The sequence below is a fragment of the Lissotriton helveticus genome, chromosome 8 (genome assembly GCF_964261635.1).
Source record: "Lissotriton helveticus chromosome 8, aLisHel1.1, whole genome shotgun sequence".
NCBI lineage: Eukaryota > Metazoa > Chordata > Amphibia > Caudata > Salamandridae > Lissotriton > Lissotriton helveticus.
The window spans coordinates 82,212,827-82,231,843 of record NC_136069.1 but is presented as its reverse complement, the minus strand read 5'-3'; the positions used below and the strand labels follow the sequence as shown (position 1 = coordinate 82,231,843).

The following is a 19,017-nucleotide window of genomic DNA, read 5'->3' as shown; positions in this document are numbered from 1 at the left end:
CAAGGAGGACCCTTCACCCAGGCAGCACTCAGTCCCTCCTCTGAATCTCTCTTTCTCTATGCACACCGGGGCGGGCCCTGGGCATGGATGGGACTTGCATATCAGGGCTCTGTCCCGGATAAAAAAGACAAGGAAACTTGCAGCCAGAGCTGCACAGAAAAGAAAAAGTGTCACCCCCAATGTTTCTGCGGGCGAGCCAGAGTTGAAGAGCGCTAGCCTGGCAGGCGCTGCCACATAGAGCAGTGGCCTGATAGAGTGCGTTTAGAGGCCAGTGCAAAGCAAGGCTAGGCACTTGGGGGCAGTTTTACAAGCCCCATGCACCTCTTTTACACCGCCGTTGCGACGCAGTGGCGGCGCAAAGCCAGCGCCACTCTGCGGGGTATTTACAAGGAACGCCTCCCAAAAGTGGCCGAGTGAAATCGACAAGATTTCAGTCAGTCACTTTTAAGGCCATGCTGCGTCAAAACCCTGCGCCTGCTTGAAGCAGGCGTAAGGATTGACGCAGCATTTTAAGGATAGGGCACCCCCGAGCCTTGCTGGAGCTGCGTCGCCCCTGCGACGCAACTCCAGCAATGCGCCACCTTTACGGCAGCAGATGCGTCACGCATCTGTCCATTTTTGCCCCAGGGTGCGCCGCATCGTGAATGCGGCGCATCCATGACGCACAATAACTGGCACATCCTTGCTGCTGATAGGCAGGGATGCGCCAGGTATTGTAAATGTGCCCCAACGTGAAAAGCCCAGGCTGCTGCTTTGCTAGTTCTCCGGCTGGCACCTGAAGGGAGGCCGGAGCCTGTGTGTGATTGGAAAAGAAGCGAGTGCAAGGCTGGAGGAAGAGAGGGCTGTTCTTTGTTGGCTATCTGTAGCAAGCTTGCAAAGGGTTGTTGGAGTGACGCTTGCAAGGGAGGTGCAGCGCAGCACGTTCCAGAGTGGAGGGGGTTGTCAGCACAAGAGGCCTGAACCGGAGGTCTCTCATGCCTACGGCCATACCACCCTGAATGCGCCCGATCTCGTCCGATCTCGGAAGCTAAGCAGGGTCGGGCCTGGTTAGTACTTGGATGGGAGACCGCCTGGGAATACCAGGTGCTGTAGGCATTTTGCCACTCGCTGACACCAAGCTCGGCCCTTGCACATTCACACCTAATCTAACTCGCTCATAGCACTTTTTTAAAAGAAAAAAAATATTCTGCTCTCCTCCTCTCCTCTCTTTTTTTTTTTTTGTATGTATTTATAAAGAATCCGGCATGGAGTTTACAATATACGTGGCCCTTAACTGTAAACTCGAAAACTGAAAGAAAAAGAAGAAAAGCTTTGCCCTAAGGCAGGACAGAGGACTCCCAGCTAAGACTGGGGAGCTGCTGCATGCTGCTGCTGCTGCTGCATGCTGCTGCTGCTGCTGCTGCTGCTGCTGCTGCTGCTGCTGCTGCTGCTGCTGCTGCTGCTGAGGGGCTGCGCCGGCCCCGGTCTCTCGGCTGGGAGCGAGCAGGGGGCTGCTGAGGGTGGCAGAGAGCCAGGCGGGTGACATGAAGGGCCCTGGACTACTCGGACCCTCGCCTCACTCGCTCTTCTATACCCACAGAGGGCCGGGGCATGGGCGTTATTTGCACACGAGGGGCCTGTTCTTGATTTCAAAACAAAACAAAACAACAATAGGGGACTTGCAGGCAGAGCTCGAGGGTTCAAGAAGTCGCCTCGCCAGAGTTGGGGTGAGCATTAAGCTGCTCAGCCCCCCCCCCCCCCAACGCACCGCCAGCAGGAGGGGGGGGGGGGGGCTTTGGCACGTAGAGAAGCGGCCCGAGCAAAGTGCCTTCTAGGCGCTTGTTGAATCAAAACGTCAGGCTGCTTGTCTGCTGCTGGTAGTGCCGCCCCTCAGGAAGGGCGGTCCCACCTCAGCAAGCGCGAGAGATGGCCGTGTGCAGGGACTTTGAAAGGGAGGGCAGGTGTTCAAAGGGAAACGTGCAAATGCACTGGAAGGGAGCCTGGTGACGTCACGGGGGCTGCCTCGGCACAAGAGGCCTGCACCGGCAGCCTTTTGTGCCTACGGCCATACCACCCTGAATGCGCCCGATCTCGTCCGATCACCCTGAATGCGCCCGATCTCGTCCGATCTCGGAAGCTAAGCAGGGTCGGGCCTGGTTAGTACTTGGATGGGAGACCGCCTGGGAATACCAGGTGCTGTAGGCATTTTGCCACTCGCTGACACCAAGCTCGGCCCTTGCACATTCACACCTAATCTAACTTGCTCATAGCACTTTTTTAAAAGAAAAAAAATATTCTGCTCTCCTCCTCTCCTCTCTTTTTTTTTTTTTGTATGTATTTATAAAGAATCCGGCATGGAGTTTACAATATACGTGGCCCTTAACTGTAAACTCGAAAACTGAAAGAAAAAGAAGAAAAGCTTTGCCCTAAGGCAGGACAGAGGACTCCCAGCTAAGACTGGGGAGCTGCTGCAAGCTGCTGCTGCATGCTGCTGCTGCTGCTGAGGGGCTGCTGCTGCTGCTGCTGCTGCTGCTGAGGGGCTGCGCCGGCCCCGGTTCCGGGCCCCCCTCTCTCGGCTGGGAGCGAGCAGGGGGCTGCTGAGGGTGGCAGAGAGCCAGGCGGGTGACATGAAGGGCCCTGGACTACTCGGACCCTCGCCTCACTCGCTCTTCTATACCCACAGAGGGCCGGGGCATGGGCGTTATTTGCACACGAGGGGCCTGTTCTTGATTTCAAAACAAAACAAAACAACAATAGGGGACTTGCAGGCAGAGCTCGAGGGTTCAAGAAGTCGCCTCGCCAGAGTTGGGGTGAGCATTAAGCTGCTCAGCCCCCCCCCCCCGCCCCCCCCCCAACAGGAGGGGGGGGGGGCTTTGGCACGTAGAGAAGCGGCCCGAGCAAAGTGCCTTCTAGGCGCTTGTTGAATCAAAACGTCAGGCTGCTTGTCTGCTGCTGGTAGTGCCGGCCCCTCAGGAAGGGCGGTCCCACCTCAGCAAGCGCGAGAGATGGCCGTGTGCAGGGACTTTGAAAGGGAGGGCAGGTGTTCAAAGGGAAACGTGCAAATGCACTGGAAGGGAGCCTGGTGACGTCACGGGGGCTGCCTCTGCACAAGAGGCCTGCACCGGCAGCCTCTCGTGCCTACGGCCATACCACCCTGAATGCGCCCGATCTCGTCCGATCTCGGAAGCTAAGCAGGGTCGGGCCTGGTTAGTACTTGGATGGGAGACCGCCTGGGAATACCAGGTGCTGTAGGCATTTTGCTTCTCGCTACAGGCACTTCCGTTTTTTTTTTTGTTTTCCTTCTTTTTCGCGGGGGCATTTATTCTATTATTTGATCGCAACTTTCTTCAAAAAGAAAACGCCATCGAGTTCACGACACGCAGGGTCCATAACTTTCCATTCGGAAATTGAAAATTCGGCTGCACTTTACACTGGGTCAAAAAAGATGAAACTCTTTGCCCTAAGATAGGACAGGGGACAGGGGACCCCTCACCACCCCCCAGCTGAGGGTTTTCTTCTGCCGGCGGCTGCAAGCTGCTGCTGGGCTGCTCCGGTCGCAGCAGGGGCATAACGCAGGCCCACGCAGCCCCCGCGGTGCGTGGGGGGCCCCTATCTCCAAGGGGCCCCCTCGGCACTGCACTCCTGGCCAGAGAGCTCCTGATTGAGCCCGGAGGGGGCCCCTCTCAGTACCGTGCAGGGAGGCACCCTCACTTTTCATGACGCCAGTGGGTCGCAGCATCGGTTCCTGGTCCCCCTCTTTTGGCCTTTCCCAGCGGCCCGGGAGCAGGAGGAGGGCTGAGGCAGAGAGGCAGGCAACGAGTGCCGTTCAGTACAACCGAGAGGGGAGCGGGGCGCACACGCATGCACACTCACTTACACTCATGCATTCACATGCAGACACTCGCACCCTTCTCCCCCCTCCCCCCCCCCGTCAGGAGACTCACTCACAAATACACATGCACTCATACACGCACGAACCAAACAGTCAACAAAAAAGCGACACTTACCTGCTGCTGCAGGGCTCGGGGAGCTGCCAGGAGGGTTGGGACTGCTACCTTGGTCAGCCAATGAGGGGAGGCAGCAGTCCCTCACTCGTCACAGAGCAGGATGGGGGAGAGAGTCAGCGACAGACACTCGGCCGTTGGCACTTCAGGGCTTAAAAACGAAGCGCCCAGCTACGAGGCTATCCCTGACGCTCTCCCTCGTCGCGAGGGGGCCTCCAGGACATTTGCTGAGCTGAGGAGGTCAGGCCCACCGAAGCGGTGACGTCCTCAGCCCAGCAAACTTCAGCTTCGGCAGCCGCGAGCCTGTGCATTTAGCGCATGTCCAGCTCCTGGCTGCCTGGTCTGAACATAAAGAGCGTTTGTCTAGCTGTCCTTTCTTCAGCCTGACATGCAATCTTTTTGTCCAAAAAGGGCGGGCGGGGCCTCACTCCCTTCAAGGAGGAGCGGCTGCTGAAGTCAGGCCGCTTGCAAGGAGGACCCTTCACCCAGGCAGCACTCAGTCCCTCCTCTGAATCTCTCTTTCTCTATGCACACCGGGGCGGGCCCTGGGCATGGATGGGACTTGCATATCAGGGCTCTGTCCCGGATAAAAAAGACAAGGAAACTTGCAGCCAGAGCTGCACAGAAAAGAAAAAGTGTCACCCCCAATGTTTCTGCGGGCGAGCCAGAGTTGAAGAGCGCTAGCCTGGCAGGCGCTGCCACATAGAGCAGTGGCCTGATAGAGTGCGTTTAGAGGCCAGTGCAAAGCAAGGCTAGGCACTTGGGGGCAGTTTTACAAGCCCCATGCACCTCTTTTACACCGCCGTTGCGACGCAGTGGCGGCGCAAAGCCAGCGCCACTCTGCGGGGTATTTACAAGGAACGCCTCCCAAAAGTGGCCGAGTGAAATCGACAAGATTTCAGTCAGTCACTTTTAAGGCCATGCTGCGTCAAAACCCTGCGCCTGCTTGAAGCAGGCGTAAGGATTGACGCAGCATTTTAAGGATAGGGCACCCCCGAGCCTTGCTGGAGCTGCGTCGCCCCTGCGACGCAACTCCAGCAATGCGCCACCTTTACGGCAGCAGATGCGTCACGCATCTGTCCATTTTTGCCCCAGGGTGCGCCGCATCGTGAATGCGGCGCATCCATGACGCACAATAACTGGCACATCCTTGCTGCTGATAGGCAGGGATGCGCCAGGTATTGTAAATGTGCCCCAACGTGAAAAGCCCAGGCTGCTGCTTTGCTAGTTCTCCGGCTGGCACCTGAAGGGAGGCCGGAGCCTGTGTGTGATTGGAAAAGAAGCGAGTGCAAGGCTGGAGGAAGAGAGGGCTGTTCTTTGTTGGCTATCTGTAGCAAGCTTGCAAAGGGTTGTTGGAGTGACGCTTGCAAGGGAGGTGCAGCGCAGCACGTTCCAGAGTGGAGGGGGTTGTCAGCACAAGAGGCCTGAACCGGAGGTCTCTCATGCCTACGGCCATACCACCCTGAATGCGCCCGATCTCGTCCGATCTCGGAAGCTAAGCAGGGTCGGGCCTGGTTAGTACTTGGATGGGAGACCGCCTGGGAATACCAGGTGCTGTAGGCATTTTGCCACTCGCTGACACCAAGCTCGGCCCTTGCACATTCACACCTAATCTAACTCGCTCATAGCACTTTTTTAAAAGAAAAAAAATATTCTGCTCTCCTCCTCTCCTCTCTTTTTTTTTTTTTGTATGTATTTATAAAGAATCCGGCATGGAGTTTACAATATACGTGGCCCTTAACTGTAAACTCGAAAACTGAAAGAAAAAGAAGAAAAGCTTTGCCCTAAGGCAGGACAGAGGACTCCCAGCTAAGACTGGGGAGCTGCTGCATGCTGCTGCTGCTGCTGCATGCTGCTGCTGCTGCTGCTGCTGCTGCTGCTGCTGCTGCTGCTGCTGCTGCTGCTGCTGCTGCTGCTGCTGCTGCTGCTGCTGCTGCTGCTGCTGCTGCTGCTGCTGCTGCTGCTGCTGAGGGGCTGCGCCGGCCCCGGTCTCTCGGCTGGGAGCGAGCAGGGGGCTGCTGAGGGTGGCAGAGAGCCAGGCGGGTGACATGAAGGGCCCTGGACTACTCGGACCCTCGCCTCACTCGCTCTTCTATACCCACAGAGGGCCGGGGCATGGGCGTTATTTGCACACGAGGGGCCTGTTCTTGATTTCAAAACAAAACAAAACAACAATAGGGGACTTGCAGGCAGAGCTCGAGGGTTCAAGAAGTCGCCTCGCCAGAGTTGGGGTGAGCATTAAGCTGCTCAGCCCCCCCCCCCCAACGCACCGCCAGCAGGAGGGGGGGGGGGGGGGCTTTGGCACGTAGAGAAGCGGCCCGAGCAAAGTGCCTTCTAGGCGCTTGTTGAATCAAAACGTCAGGCTGCTTGTCTGCTGCTGGTAGTGCCGCCCCTCAGGAAGGGCGGTCCCACCTCAGCAAGCGCGAGAGATGGCCGTGTGCAGGGACTTTGAAAGGGAGGGCAGGTGTTCAAAGGGAAACGTGCAAATGCACTGGAAGGGAGCCTGGTGACGTCACGGGGGCTGCCTCGGCACAAGAGGCCTGCACCGGCAGCCTTTTGTGCCTACGGCCATACCACCCTGAATGCGCCCGATCTCGTCCGATCACCCTGAATGCGCCCGATCTCGTCCGATCTCGGAAGCTAAGCAGGGTCGGGCCTGGTTAGTACTTGGATGGGAGACCGCCTGGGAATACCAGGTGCTGTAGGCATTTTGCCACTCGCTGACACCAAGCTCGGCCCTTGCACATTCACACCTAATCTAACTTGCTCATAGCACTTTTTTAAAAGAAAAAAAATATTCTGCTCTCCTCCTCTCCTCTCTTTTTTTTTTTTTGTATGTATTTATAAAGAATCCGGCATGGAGTTTACAATATACGTGGCCCTTAACTGTAAACTCGAAAACTGAAAGAAAAAGAAGAAAAGCTTTGCCCTAAGGCAGGACAGAGGACTCCCAGCTAAGACTGGGGAGCTGCTGCATGCTGCTGCTGCATGCTGCTGCTGAGGGGCTGCGCCGGCCCCGGTTCCGGGCCCCCCTCTCTCGGCTGGGAGCGAGCAGGGGGCTGCTGAGGGTGGCAGAGAGCCAGGCGGGTGACATGAAGGGCCCTGGACTACTCGGACCCTCGCCTCACTCGCTCTTCTATACCCACAGAGGGCCGGGGCATGGGCATTATTTGCACACGAGGGGCCTGTTCTTGATTTCAAAACAAAACAAAACAAAACAACAATAGGGGACTTGCAGGCAGAGCTTGAGGGTTCAAGAAGTCGCCTCGCCAGAGTTGGGGTGAGCATTAAGCTGCTCAGCCCCCCCCCCCCCCCCCCCCAACGCACCGCCAGCCGGAAGGGGGGGGGGGGGCTTTGGCACGTAGAGAAGCGGCCCGAGCAGAGTGCCTTCTAGGCGCTTGTTAAATCAAAACGTCAGGCTGCTGGTCTGCTGCTGCTGCTGCTGCTAGTGCCGGCCCCTCAGGAAGGGCGGTCCCAGCCTCAGCAAGCGCGAGAGATGGCCGTGCTTGGCCGTGTGCAGGGACTTTGAAAGGGAGGGCAGGTGTTCAAAGGGAAACGTGCAAATGCACTGGAAGGGAGCCTGGTGACGTCACGGGGGCTGCCTCGGCACAAGAGGCCTGAACCGGAGGCCTCTCGTGCCTACGGCCATACCACCCTGAATGCGCCCGATCTCGTCCGATCTCGGAAGCTAAGCAGGGTCGGGCCTGGTTAGTACTTGGATGGGAGACCGCCTGGGAATACCAGGTGCTGTAGGCATTTTGCTTCTCGCTACAGGCACTTCCGTTTTGTTTTTGTTTTTCTACTTTTTTTGCGGGGGCATTTATTCTATTATTTTATCGCAACTTTCTTCAAAAAGAAAACGCCATCAAGTTCACAACACGCAGGGTCCATAACTTTCCATTCGGAAATTGAAAATTCGGCTGCACTTTACACTGGGTCAAAAAAGATGAAACTCTTTGCCCTAAGAGGGGACAGGGGACAGGGGACCCCTCACCACCCCCCAGCTGAGGGTTTTCTTCTGCCGGCGGCTGCAAGCTGCTGCTGGGCTGCTCCGGTCGCAGCAGCGGCATAACGCAGGCCCACGCAGCCCCCGCGGTGCGTGGGGGGCCCCTATCTCCAAGGGGCCCCCTCGGCACTGCACTCCTGGCCAGAGAGCTCCTGATTGAGCCCGGAGGGGGCCCTCTCAGTACCGTGCAGGGAGGCACCCTCACTTTTCATGACGCCAGTGGGTCGCAGCATCGGTTCCTGGTCCCCCTCTTTTGGCCTTTCCCAGCGGCCCGGGAGCAGGAGGAGTGCTGAGGCAGAGAGGCAGGCAACGAGTGCCGTTCAGTACAACCGAGAGGGGAGCGGGGCGCACACGCATGCACACTCACTTATACTCATGCATTCACATGCAGACACTCGCACCCTTCCCCCCCCCCCCCTGTCAGGAGACTCACTCACAAATACACATGCACTCATATATACTAACACGCGCGAACCAAACAGTCAACAAAAAAGCGACACTTACCTGCTGCTGCAGGGCTCGGGGAGCTGCCAGGATGGTTGGGACTGCTACCTTGGTCAGCCAATGAGGGGAGGCAGCAGTCCCTCACTCGTCACAGAGCAGGATGGGGGACAGAGTCAGCGACAGACACTCGGCCGTTGGCACTTCAGGGCTTAAAAACGAAGCGCCCAGCTACGAGGCTATCCCTGACGCTCTCCCTCGTCACGAGGGGGCCTCCAGGACATTTGCTGAGCTGAGGAGGTCAGGCCCACCGAAGCGGTGACGTCCTCAGCCCAGCAAACTTCAGCTTAGGCAGCCGCGAGCCTGTGCATTTAGCGCATGTCCAGCTCCTGGCTGCCTGGTCTGAACATAAAGAGTGTTTGTCTAGCTGTCCTTTCTTCAGCCTGACATGCAATCTTTTTGTCCAAAAAGGGCGGGCGGGGCCTCACTGCCTTCAAGGAGGGGCGGCTGCTGAAGTCAGGCCGCTTGCAAGGAGGACCCTTCACCCAGGCAGCACTCAGTCCCTCCTCTGAGTCTCTCTTTCTCTATGCACACCGGGGCGGGCCCTGGGCATGGATGGGACTTGCATATCAGGGCTCTGTCCCGGATAAAAAAAGACAAGGAAACTTGCAGCCAGAGCTGCACAGAAAAGAAAGTGTCACCCCAATGTTTCTGCGGGCGAGCCAGAGTTGAAGAGCGGTAGCCTGGCAGGCGCTGCCACATAGAACAGTGGCCTGATAGAGTGCCTTAGAGGCCAGTGCAAAGCAAGGCTAGGCACTTGGGGGCAGTTTTACAAGCCCTTTACGCCTCTTTTACACCGCCGTTGCGACGCGGTGGCGGCGCATAGCCAGCGCCACTCTGTGGGGTATTTACAACGTGACGCATGTGGGAGATGCGTCACGTTGTAAAGCCCTATGCCACATGTAGGCATTCCGGCGCAGGAACGCCTCCCAAAAGTGGCTGAGTGAAATCGACAAGATTTCAGTCAGTCACTTTTAAGGCCATGCTGCGTCAAAACCCTGCGCCTGCTTGAAGCAGGCGTAAGGACTGACGCAGCATTTTAAGGATAGGGCACCCCCGAGCCTTGCTGTAGCTGCTTGGCGCCTGCGACGCAACTCCAGCAATGCGCCACCTTTACGGCAGCAGATGCATCACGCATCTGTCCATTTTTGCCCCATGGTGCGCCGCATTGTGAATGCGGCGCATCCATGACGCACAATAACTGGCGCATCCCTGCTGCTGATAGGCGGGGATGCGCCAGTTATTGTAAATGTGCCCCAAGGTGAAAAGCCCAGGCTGCTGCTTTGCTAGTTCTCCGGCTGGCACCTGAAGGGAGGCCGGAGCCTGTGTGCGATTGGAAAAGAAGCGAGTGCAAGGCTGGAGGAAGAGAGGGCTGTTCTTTGGCTATCTGTAGCAAGCTTGCAAAGGGTTGTTGGAGTGAAGCTTGCAAGGGAGGTGCAGCGCAGCACGTTCCAGAGTGGAGGGGGTTGTCGGCACAAGAGGCCTGAACCGGAGGCCTCTCGTGCCTACGGCCATACCACCCTGAATGCGCCCGATCTCGTCCGATCTCGGAAGCTAAGCAGGGTCGGGCCTGGTTAGTACTTGGATGGGAGACCGCCTGGGAATACCAGGTGCTGTAGGCATTTTGCCACTCGCTGACACCAAGCTCGGCCCTTGCACATTCACACCTAATCTAACTCGCTCATAGCACTTTTTTAAAAGAAAAAAAATATTCTGCTCTCCTCCTCTCCTCTCCTCTCTTTTTTTTTTTTTTTTTTAATGTATTTATGAAGAATCCGGCATGGAGTTTACAATATACGTGGCCCTTAACTGTAAACTTGAAAACTGAAAGAAAAAGAAGAAAAGCTTTGCCCTAAGGCAGGACAGAGGACTCCCAGCTAAGACTGGGAGCTGCTGCATGCTGCTGCTGCTGCTGCATGCTGCTGCTGCTGCTGCTGCTGCTGCTGCTGAGGGGCTGCGCCGGCCCCGGTTCCGGGCCCCCCTCTCTCGGCTGGGAGCGAGCAGGGGGCTGCTGAGGGTGGCAGAGAGCCAGGCGGGTGACATGAAGGGCCCTGGACTACTCGGACCCTCGCCTCACTCGCTCTTCTATACCCACAGAGGGCCGGGGCATGGGCATTATTTGCACACGAGGGGCCTGTTCTTGATTTCAAAACAAAACAAAACAAAACAACAATAGGGGACTTGCAGGCAGAGCTTGAGGGTTCAAGAAGTCGCCTCGCCAGAGTTGGGGTGAGCATTAAGCTGCTCAGCCCCCCCCCCCCCCCAACGCACCGCCAGCCGGAAGGGGGGGGGGGGCTTTGGCACGTAGAGAAGCGGCCCGAGCAGAGTGCCTTCTAGGCGCTTGTTAAATCAAAACGTCAGGCTGCTGGTCTGCTGCTGCTGCTGCTGCTAGTGCCGGCCCCTCAGGAAGGGCGGTCCCAGCCTCAGCAAGCGCGAGAGATGGCCGTGCTTGGCCGTGTGCAGGGACTTTGAAAGGGAGGGCAGGTGTTCAAAGGGAAACGTGCAAATGCACTGGAAGGGAGCCTGGTGACGTCACGGGGGCTGCCTCGGCACAAGAGGCCTGAACCGGAGGCCTCTCGTGCCTACGGCCATACCACCCTGAATGCGCCCGATCTCGTCCGATCTCGGAAGCTAAGCAGGGTCGGGCCTGGTTAGTACTTGGATGGGAGACCGCCTGGGAATACCAGGTGCTGTAGGCATTTTGCTTCTCGCTACAGGCACTTCCGTTTTGTTTTTGTTTTTCTACTTTTTTTGCGGGGGCATTTATTCTATTATTTTATCGCAACTTTCTTCAAAAAGAAAACGCCATCAAGTTCACAACACGCAGGGTCCATAACTTTCCATTCGGAAATTGAAAATTCGGCTGCACTTTACACTGGGTCAAAAAAGATGAAACTCTTTGCCCTAAGAGGGGACAGGGGACAGGGGACCCCTCACCACCCCCCAGCTGAGGGTTTTCTTCTGCCGGCGGCTGCAAGCTGCTGCTGGGCTGCTCCGGTCGCAGCAGCGGCATAACGCAGGCCCACGCAGCCCCCGCGGTGCGTGGGGGGCCCCTATCTCCAAGGGGCCCCCTCGGCACTGCACTCCTGGCCAGAGAGCTCCTGATTGAGCCCGGAGGGGGCCCTCTCAGTACCGTGCAGGGAGGCACCCTCACTTTTCATGACGCCAGTGGGTCGCAGCATCGGTTCCTGGTCCCCCTCTTTTGGCCTTTCCCAGCGGCCCGGGAGCAGGAGGAGTGCTGAGGCAGAGAGGCAGGCAACGAGTGCCGTTCAGTACAACCGAGAGGGGAGCGGGGCGCACACGCATGCACACTCACTTATACTCATGCATTCACATGCAGACACTCGCACCCTTCCCCCCCCCCCCCTGTCAGGAGACTCACTCACAAATACACATGCACTCATATATACTAACACGCGCGAACCAAACAGTCAACAAAAAAGCGACACTTACCTGCTGCTGCAGGGCTCGGGGAGCTGCCAGGATGGTTGGGACTGCTACCTTGGTCAGCCAATGAGGGGAGGCAGCAGTCCCTCACTCGTCACAGAGCAGGATGGGGGACAGAGTCAGCGACAGACACTCGGCCGTTGGCACTTCAGGGCTTAAAAACGAAGCGCCCAGCTACGAGGCTATCCCTGACGCTCTCCCTCGTCACGAGGGGGCCTCCAGGACATTTGCTGAGCTGAGGAGGTCAGGCCCACCGAAGCGGTGACGTCCTCAGCCCAGCAAACTTCAGCTTAGGCAGCCGCGAGCCTGTGCATTTAGCGCATGTCCAGCTCCTGGCTGCCTGGTCTGAACATAAAGAGTGTTTGTCTAGCTGTCCTTTCTTCAGCCTGACATGCAATCTTTTTGTCCAAAAAGGGCGGGCGGGGCCTCACTGCCTTCAAGGAGGGGCGGCTGCTGAAGTCAGGCCGCTTGCAAGGAGGACCCTTCACCCAGGCAGCACTCAGTCCCTCCTCTGAGTCTCTCTTTCTCTATGCACACCGGGGCGGGCCCTGGGCATGGATGGGACTTGCATATCAGGGCTCTGTCCCGGATAAAAAAAGACAAGGAAACTTGCAGCCAGAGCTGCACAGAAAAGAAAGTGTCACCCCAATGTTTCTGCGGGCGAGCCAGAGTTGAAGAGCGGTAGCCTGGCAGGCGCTGCCACATAGAACAGTGGCCTGATAGAGTGCCTTAGAGGCCAGTGCAAAGCAAGGCTAGGCACTTGGGGGCAGTTTTACAAGCCCTTTACGCCTCTTTTACACCGCCGTTGCGACGCGGTGGCGGCGCATAGCCAGCGCCACTCTGTGGGGTATTTACAACGTGACGCATGTGGGAGATGCGTCACGTTGTAAAGCCCTATGCCACATGTAGGCATTCCGGCGCAGGAACGCCTCCCAAAAGTGGCTGAGTGAAATCGACAAGATTTCAGTCAGTCACTTTTAAGGCCATGCTGCGTCAAAACCCTGCGCCTGCTTGAAGCAGGCGTAAGGACTGACGCAGCATTTTAAGGATAGGGCACCCCCGAGCCTTGCTGTAGCTGCTTGGCGCCTGCGACGCAACTCCAGCAATGCGCCACCTTTACGGCAGCAGATGCATCACGCATCTGTCCATTTTTGCCCCATGGTGCGCCGCATTGTGAATGCGGCGCATCCATGACGCACAATAACTGGCGCATCCCTGCTGCTGATAGGCGGGGATGCGCCAGTTATTGTAAATGTGCCCCAAGGTGAAAAGCCCAGGCTGCTGCTTTGCTAGTTCTCCGGCTGGCACCTGAAGGGAGGCCGGAGCCTGTGTGCGATTGGAAAAGAAGCGAGTGCAAGGCTGGAGGAAGAGAGGGCTGTTCTTTGGCTATCTGTAGCAAGCTTGCAAAGGGTTGTTGGAGTGAAGCTTGCAAGGGAGGTGCAGCGCAGCACGTTCCAGAGTGGAGGGGGTTGTCGGCACAAGAGGCCTGAACCGGAGGCCTCTCGTGCCTACGGCCATACCACCCTGAATGCGCCCGATCTCGTCCGATCTCGGAAGCTAAGCAGGGTCGGGCCTGGTTAGTACTTGGATGGGAGACCGCCTGGGAATACCAGGTGCTGTAGGCATTTTGCCACTCGCTGACACCAAGCTCGGCCCTTGCACATTCACACCTAATCTAACTCGCTCATAGCACTTTTTTAAAAGAAAAAAAATATTCTGCTCTCCTCCTCTCCTCTCCTCTCTTTTTTTTTTTTTTTTTAATGTATTTATGAAGAATCCGGCATGGAGTTTACAATATACGTGGCCCTTAACTGTAAACTTGAAAACTGAAAGAAAAAGAAGAAAAGCTTTGCCCTAAGGCAGGACAGAGGACTCCCAGCTAAGACTGGGAGCTGCTGCATGCTGCTGCTGCTGCTGCATGCTGCTGCTGCTGCTGCTGCTGCTGCTGCTGAGGGGCTGCGCCGGCCCCGGTTCCGGGCCCCCCTCTCTCGGCTGGGAGCGAGCAGGGGGCTGCTGAGGGTGGCAGAGAGCCAGGCGGGTGACATGAAGGGCCCTGGACTACTCGGACCCTCGCCTCACTCGCTCTTCTATACCCACAGAGGGCCGGGGCATGGGCATTATTTGCACACGAGGGGCCTGTTCTTGATTTCAAAACAAAACAAAACAAAACAACAATAGGGGACTTGCAGGCAGAGCTTGAGGGTTCAAGAAGTCGCCTCGCCAGAGTTGGGGTGAGCATTAAGCTGCTCAGCCCCCCCCCCCCCCCAACGCACCGCCAGCCGGAAGGGGGGGGGGGGCTTTGGCACGTAGAGAAGCGGCCCGAGCAGAGTGCCTTCTAGGCGCTTGTTAAATCAAAACGTCAGGCTGCTGGTCTGCTGCTGCTGCTGCTGCTAGTGCCGGCCCCTCAGGAAGGGCGGTCCCAGCCTCAGCAAGCGCGAGAGATGGCCGTGCTTGGCCGTGTGCAGGGACTTTGAAAGGGAGGGCAGGTGTTCAAAGGGAAACGTGCAAATGCACTGGAAGGGAGCCTGGTGACGTCACGGGGGCTGCCTCGGCACAAGAGGCCTGAACCGGAGGCCTCTCGTGCCTACGGCCATACCACCCTGAATGCGCCCGATCTCGTCCGATCTCGGAAGCTAAGCAGGGTCGGGCCTGGTTAGTACTTGGATGGGAGACCGCCTGGGAATACCAGGTGCTGTAGGCATTTTGCTTCTCGCTACAGGCACTTCCGTTTTGTTTTTGTTTTTCTACTTTTTTTGCGGGGGCATTTATTCTATTATTTTATCGCAACTTTCTTCAAAAAGAAAACGCCATCAAGTTCACAACACGCAGGGTCCATAACTTTCCATTCGGAAATTGAAAATTCGGCTGCACTTTACACTGGGTCAAAAAAGATGAAACTCTTTGCCCTAAGAGGGGACAGGGGACAGGGGACCCCTCACCACCCCCCAGCTGAGGGTTTTCTTCTGCCGGCGGCTGCAAGCTGCTGCTGGGCTGCTCCGGTCGCAGCAGCGGCATAACGCAGGCCCACGCAGCCCCCGCGGTGCGTGGGGGGCCCCTATCTCCAAGGGGCCCCCTCGGCACTGCACTCCTGGCCAGAGAGCTCCTGATTGAGCCCGGAGGGGGCCCTCTCAGTACCGTGCAGGGAGGCACCCTCACTTTTCATGACGCCAGTGGGTCGCAGCATCGGTTCCTGGTCCCCCTCTTTTGGCCTTTCCCAGCGGCCCGGGAGCAGGAGGAGTGCTGAGGCAGAGAGGCAGGCAACGAGTGCCGTTCAGTACAACCGAGAGGGGAGCGGGGCGCACACGCATGCACACTCACTTATACTCATGCATTCACATGCAGACACTCGCACCCTTCCCCCCCCCCTGTCAGGAGACTCACTCACAAATACACATACCCTCATACATACTAACACGCGCGAACCAAACAGTCAACAAAAAAGCGACACTTACCTGCTGCTGCAGGGCTCGGGGAGCTGCCAGGAGGGTTGGGACTGCTACCTTGGTCAGCCAATGAGGGGAGGCAGCAGTCCCTCACTCGTCACAGAGCAGGATGGGGGACAGAGTCAGCGACAGACACTCGGCCGTTGGCACTTCAGGGCTTAAAAACGAAGCGCCCAGCTACGAGGCTATCCCTGACGCTCTCCCTCGTCACGAGGGGGCCTCCAGGACATTTGCTGAGCTGAGGAGGTCAGGCCCACCGAAGCGGTGACGTCCTCAGCCCAGCAAACTTCAGCTTAGGCAGCCGCGAGCCTGTGCATTTAGCGCATGTCCAGCTCCTGGCTGCCTGGTCTGAACATAAAGAGTGTTTGTCTAGCTGTCCTTTCTTCAGCCTGACATGCAATCTTTTTGTCCAAAAAGGGCGGGCGGGGCCTCACTGCCTTCAAGGAGGGGCGGCTGCTGAAGTCAGGCCGCTTGCAAGGAGGACCCTTCACCCAGGCAGCACTCAGTCCCTCCTCTGAGTCTCTCTTTCTCTATGCACACCGGGGCGGGCCCTGGGCATGGATGGGACTTGCATATCAGGGCTCTGTCCCGGATAAAAAAAGACAAGGAAACTTGCAGCCAGAGCTGCACAGAAAAGAAAGTGTCACCCCAATGTTTCTGCGGGCGAGCCAGAGTTGAAGAGCGGTAGCCTGGCAGGCGCTGCCACATAGAACAGTGGCCTGATAGAGTGCCTTAGAGGCCAGTGCAAAGCAAGGCTAGGCACTTGGGGGCAGTTTTACAAGCCCTTTACGCCTCTTTTACACCGCCGTTGCGACGCGGTGGCGGCGCATAGCCAGCGCCACTCTGTGGGGTATTTACAACGTGACGCATGTGGGAGATGCGTCACGTTGTAAAGCCCTATGCCACATGTAGGCATTCCGGCGCAGGAACGCCTCCCAAAAGTGGCTGAGTGAAATCGACAAGATTTCAGTCAGTCACTTTTAAGGCCATGCTGCGTCAAAACCCTGCGCCTGCTTGAAGCAGGCGTAAGGACTGACGCAGCATTTTAAGGATAGGGCACCCCCGAGCCTTGCTGTAGCTGCTTGGCGCCTGCGACGCAACTCCAGCAATGCGCCACCTTTACGGCAGCAGATGCATCACGCATCTGTCCATTTTTGCCCCATGGTGCGCCGCATTGTGAATGCGGCGCATCCATGACGCACAATAACTGGCGCATCCCTGCTGCTGATAGGCGGGGATGCGCCAGTTATTGTAAATGTGCCCCAAGGTGAAAAGCCCAGGCTGCTGCTTTGCTAGTTCTCCGGCTGGCACCTGAAGGGAGGCCGGAGCCTGTGTGCGATTGGAAAAGAAGCGAGTGCAAGGCTGGAGGAAGAGAGGGCTGTTCTTTGGCTATCTGTAGCAAGCTTGCAAAGGGTTGTTGGAGTGAAGCTTGCAAGGGAGGTGCAGCGCAGCACGTTCCAGAGTGGAGGGGGTTGTCGGCACAAGAGGCCTGAACCGGAGGCCTCTCGTGCCTACGGCCATACCACCCTGAATGCGCCCGATCTCGTCCGATCTCGGAAGCTAAGCAGGGTCGGGCCTGGTTAGTACTTGGATGGGAGACCGCCTGGGAATACCAGGTGCTGTAGGCATTTTGCCACTCGCTGACACCAAGCTCGGCCCTTGCACATTCACACCTAATCTAACTCGCTCATAGCACTTTTTTAAAAGAAAAAAAATATTCTGCTCTCCTCCTCTCCTCTCCTCTCTTTTTTTTTTTTTTTTTTAATGTATTTATGAAGAATCCGGCATGGAGTTTACAATATACGTGGCCCTTAACTGTAAACTTGAAAACTGAAAGAAAAAGAAGAAAAGCTTTGCCCTAAGGCAGGACAGAGGACTCCCAGCTAAGACTGGGAGCTGCTGCATGCTGCTGCTGCTGCTGCATGCTGCTGCTGCTGCTGCTGCTGCTGCTGCTGAGGGGCTGCGCCGGCCCCGGTTCCGGGCCCCCCTCTCTCGGCTGGGAGCGAGCAGGGGGCTGCTGAGGGTGGCAGAGAGCCAGGCGGGTGACATGAAGGGCCCTGGACTACTCGGACCCTCGCCTCACTCGCTCTTCTATACCCACAGAGGGCCGGGGCATGGGCATTATTTGCACACGAGGGGCCTGTTCTTGATTTCAAAACAAAACAAAACAAAACAACAATAGGGGACTTGCAGGCAGAGCTTGAGGGTTCAAGAAGTCGCCTCGCCAGAGTTGGGGTGAGCATTAAGCTGCTCAGCCCCCCCCCCCCCCCCCCCAACGCACCGCCAGCCGGAAGGGGGGGGGGGGGCTTTGGCACGTAGAGAAGCGGCCCGAGCAGAGTGCCTTCTAGGCGCTTGTTAAATCAAAACGTCAGGCTGCTGGTCTGCTGCTGCTGCTGCTGCTAGTGCCGGCCCCTCAGGAAGGGCGGTCCCAGCCTCAGCAAGCGCGAGAGATGGCCGTGCTTGGCCGTGTGCAGGGACTTTGAAAGGGAGGGCAGGTGTTCAAAGGGAAACGTGCAAATGCACTGGAAGGGAGCCTGGTGACGTCACGGGGGCTGCCTCGGCACAAGAGGCCTGAACCGGAGGCCCCTCGTGCCTACGGCCATACCACCCTGAATGCGCCCGATCTCGTCCGATCTCGGAAGCTAAGCAGGGTCGGGCCTGGTTAGTACTTGGATGGGAGACCGCCTGGGAATACCAGGTGCTGTAGGCATTTTGCTTCTCGCTACAGGCACTTCCGTTTTGTTTTTGTTTTTCTACTTTTTTTGCGGGGGCATTTATTCTATTATTTTATCGCAACTTTCTTCAAAAAGAAAACGCCATCAAGTTCACAACACGCAGGGTCCATAACTTTCCATTCGGAAATTGAAAATTCGGCTGCACTTTACACTGGGTCAAAAAAGATGAAACTCTTTGCCCTAAGAGGGGACAGGGGACAGGGGACCCCTCACCACCCCCCAGCTGAGGGTTTTCTTCTGCCGGCGGCTGCAAGCTGCTGCTGGGCTGCTCCGGTCGCAGCAGCGGCATAACGCAGGCCCACGCAGCCCCCGCGGTGCGTGGGGGGCCCCTATCTCCAAGGGGCCCCCTCGGCACTGCACTCCTGGCCAGAGAGCTCCTGATTGAGCCCGGAGGGGGCCCTCTCAGTACCGTGCAGGGAGGCACCCTCACTTTTCATGACGCCAGTGGGTCGCAGCATCGGTTCCTGGTCCCCCTCTTTTGGCCTTTCCCAGCGGCCCGGGAGCAGGAGGAGTGCTGAGGCAGAGAGGCAGGCAACGAGTGCCGTTCAGTACAACCGAGAGGGGAGCGGGGCGCACACGCATGCACACTCACTTATACTCATGCATTCACATGCAGACACTCGCACCCTTCCCCCCCCCCCCCTGTCAGGAGACTCACTCACAAATACACATGCACTCATATATACTAACACGCGCGAACCAAACAGTCAACAAAAAAGCGACACTTACCTGCTGCTGCAGGGCTCGGGGAGCTGCCAGGAGGGTTGGGACTGCTACCTTGGTCAGCCAATGAGGGGAGGCAGCAGTCCCTCACTCGTCACAGAGCAGGATGGGGGACAGAGTCAGCGACAGACACTCGGCCGTTGGCACTTCAGGGCTTAAAAACGAAGCGCCCAGCTACG

At 57.3% G+C, this 19,017-nt stretch overlaps 10 non-coding genes and 2 pseudogenes across 10 annotated transcripts; all 12 read left to right on the top strand.

Annotated features, from left to right (window-relative positions):
• Positions 1 to 976: 976 nt before the first annotated feature.
• On the top strand, positions 977 to 1,095 carry LOC144774210 (5S ribosomal RNA). The gene has a single exon (XR_013600131.1). It is a non-coding gene; the product is annotated as a 5S ribosomal RNA (ribosomal RNA).
• Positions 1,096 to 2,036: 941 nt separating this feature from the next.
• Positions 2,037 to 2,184, top strand: LOC144774407 (5S ribosomal RNA; annotated as a pseudogene).
• Positions 2,185 to 3,115: 931 nt separating this feature from the next.
• On the top strand, positions 3,116 to 3,234 carry LOC144774209 (5S ribosomal RNA). The gene has a single exon (XR_013600130.1). It is a non-coding gene; the product is annotated as a 5S ribosomal RNA (ribosomal RNA).
• Positions 3,235 to 5,427: 2,193 nt separating this feature from the next.
• Positions 5,428 to 5,546, top strand: LOC144774208 (5S ribosomal RNA). The gene has a single exon (XR_013600129.1). It is a non-coding gene; the product is annotated as a 5S ribosomal RNA (ribosomal RNA).
• A 997-nt stretch (positions 5,547 to 6,543) lies between these two features.
• On the top strand, positions 6,544 to 6,691 carry LOC144774406 (5S ribosomal RNA; annotated as a pseudogene).
• Positions 6,692 to 7,620: 929 nt separating this feature from the next.
• LOC144774207 (5S ribosomal RNA) lies at positions 7,621 to 7,739 on the top strand. The gene has a single exon (XR_013600128.1). It is a non-coding gene; the product is annotated as a 5S ribosomal RNA (ribosomal RNA).
• Positions 7,740 to 9,993: 2,254 nt separating this feature from the next.
• LOC144774206 (5S ribosomal RNA) lies at positions 9,994 to 10,112 on the top strand. The gene has a single exon (XR_013600127.1). It is a non-coding gene; the product is annotated as a 5S ribosomal RNA (ribosomal RNA).
• Positions 10,113 to 11,070: 958 nt separating this feature from the next.
• On the top strand, positions 11,071 to 11,189 carry LOC144774205 (5S ribosomal RNA). The gene has a single exon (XR_013600126.1). It is a non-coding gene; the product is annotated as a 5S ribosomal RNA (ribosomal RNA).
• Positions 11,190 to 13,443: 2,254 nt separating this feature from the next.
• LOC144774204 (5S ribosomal RNA) lies at positions 13,444 to 13,562 on the top strand. The gene has a single exon (XR_013600124.1). It is a non-coding gene; the product is annotated as a 5S ribosomal RNA (ribosomal RNA).
• A 957-nt stretch (positions 13,563 to 14,519) lies between these two features.
• On the top strand, positions 14,520 to 14,638 carry LOC144774203 (5S ribosomal RNA). Its single transcript, XR_013600123.1, has one exon. It is a non-coding gene; the product is annotated as a 5S ribosomal RNA (ribosomal RNA).
• Positions 14,639 to 16,889: 2,251 nt separating this feature from the next.
• Positions 16,890 to 17,008, top strand: LOC144774201 (5S ribosomal RNA). Its single transcript, XR_013600121.1, has one exon. It is a non-coding gene; the product is annotated as a 5S ribosomal RNA (ribosomal RNA).
• Positions 17,009 to 17,971: 963 nt separating this feature from the next.
• On the top strand, positions 17,972 to 18,090 carry LOC144774199 (5S ribosomal RNA). The gene has a single exon (XR_013600120.1). It is a non-coding gene; the product is annotated as a 5S ribosomal RNA (ribosomal RNA).
• Positions 18,091 to 19,017: the final 927 nt, after the last annotated feature.